Source organism: Citrus clementina, unplaced genomic scaffold (genome assembly GCF_000493195.1).
Source record: "Citrus clementina cultivar Clemenules unplaced genomic scaffold, Citrus_clementina_v1.0 scaffold_3, whole genome shotgun sequence".
Classification (NCBI taxonomy): domain Eukaryota; kingdom Viridiplantae; phylum Streptophyta; class Magnoliopsida; order Sapindales; family Rutaceae; genus Citrus; species Citrus x clementina.
The window spans coordinates 20,155,025-20,157,208 of NW_006262339.1; the positions used below are offsets into that span (position 1 = coordinate 20,155,025).

The 2,184-nt window shown below is 36.3% G+C and overlaps 1 non-coding gene across 1 annotated transcript; it reads right to left on the reverse strand.

Moving 5' to 3' along the window:
* Nucleotides 1–1,194: 1,194 nt before the first annotated feature.
* Nucleotides 1,195–1,298, reverse strand: LOC112100541. The gene has a single exon (XR_002906909.1). It is a non-coding gene; the product is annotated as a small nucleolar RNA R71 (small nucleolar RNA).
* Between the last annotated feature and the right edge of the window lie 886 nt (nucleotides 1,299–2,184).

Here is a 2,184-nt window from a genome sequence, read left to right on the forward strand (position 1 = left end):
GCACGATAAGCCCTTAGCACCATATTGATTAGAGTGTGGTTCATGAGGTGTGGTTCATGAGGTGTGGATTCCCCCCTCATGATTTAATTGGTATTAATAAGGAATATTTAGTTCATGATGCATGTTGATATGGATCTAGATACCCAAGTATGTCAATTTAATAGATTTTCACTTAAATTTATTCTCGCCATCTCAATTCGAAATTTAGGATAATCCAAATCATTTTCACCTCAAATCCAACCACCCATTTAGAAAATTAATTCTACACACAATTAAAATCCAGCTCCTCGTGGGATCGACACTCGTCACCATTGATCTACACTACAATAGATTAGTGCACTTGCGAGTTCAATAAAATTTGCACAACAAGTTTTTGGCGCCGTTGCCGGGGAGGTAAGTTATTTTAATTTGTAAAATTAATTTTTGTGAATAATTTCTTTTATTTGTTTTCTTATTAAAAAAAAAGTGAATATGCATTTAGAGGTAATAATTTCTTTTCTTTCTCTATTCTTTACAATTCTGCAATTTAATTTTTAAGTTATTTTTCTTTGTAATTTTTTTTATTAATTTATTTTTAGTTAATTTATTTTCACGTCTTTTTTTTAGTGTGTTTTTATAGTAAGGTTGTAATAGCGCAATAAGGTTAGTATCGTAATTTCTCCCTCTTTTTTATTTTTATTTGTTTTGTTCCCATATTTATTTTTATTTTATTTGTTTTGAATGCATGGTCGAAGGTCATTATTACCTAATCTTGAACATATAGACCTTGAACTTGAGAAAACACTTCGCACACACAAACAAGTTAAAAATAAAATGGATTTGCAACCACAGGAGAGGCCATTTAAGGACTATTTCAGTTCTTTAGCTAATTTGAGCACATCATGCATAAGATACCCAAATGTAGCTGCTAGGAGTTTTGAACTAAAACCTAGTGTGCTAAATTATCTCCCAACATTTTATGGCCTAGAAAATGAGGACCCATATAATCATCTGAATGATTTTCATGCTATTTGTCAAACATTTAAATGTGAGAATTTTTGAGACGATGATGTTAAACTCAGATTATTCCCATTTTCTTTAAAGGATAGAGCTCGTTCTTGGTTAAATACTTTGCCTGCTAATAACATTGCATCATGGGAACAAATGGTAACAAAATTTTTGAATAAATATTTCCCAGTGCATAAAACCAATACTATTTGCAGGAAAATTTCAGAGTTTACACAGAGAGAAGACGAACAGTTTTTCGAAACATGGGAGCGATTCAATGGGCTACTCTTGAAGTGTCCACATCATGGGTACGAGAAATGGCACCAATGCCAATACTTTTTGGAGGGATTACTACCAAATATGCAAGAATGGCTAATGGCAACAAGCGGAGGAGAGCTAATGTCAAAAAATGCATCAAAGATTTGGGAATTCTTCCAGCGACAAGCGGATAATTCCCGACAACGGAGTCGATCACTCAGGAATACTAGAAGAATTAAGGGAGTAAATAAGGTTCACATTGGCGAGTCAACTTCGGGAATCAAAGAAGTCAAGAAGATGGTTGAAGGTCTCCCTCGACAAATAGCATCGTTATCGACTGCTAAATCAACAGAATCACATGACCATGACTCATACTCAGATCAAGCCAATGCCATAGGTGTAATGAGAAAACCATCAAATTACAACCCATACTCCAACACATATAACCCTGGATGGAGAGACCACCCCAATTTTTCATGGTCTCAAGGATTCCAACAGAATGGACCAGCAGCTCTAGCTCCATGAATGCAACCAATTCCTCAAATTCCTCAAGCCTCTCAGCCACCATTTAGACAATTCAATCAAAACCAAAACTACTCTCAACCCAGATCATGGGAGGATGCATTCCAGAATTTCAAGAATGTTACTCACTTCACGATTGAGCAACAGAATCGCACCATTGATGGACTACGAAATGAGTTGAGAGAAGGCTTCAACTCACAAGCCCAATCAGTTTCAAGCCTCAAGAAGATGGTGGGACAACTAGCTTCTTCAGTTCAGACCTTGGCAATGACTGTTGAGAAAGGCAAATTTCCAAGTCAACCAGTGCCTAATTCTAAAGGAGTACATGAAGCAAGTACCAATTCACCACAGCAGCATGGAGAGGTCAAAGCTGTCATGACCTTGCGGAAAGGAAAAGAAGTCGACAATAAAGTGGAG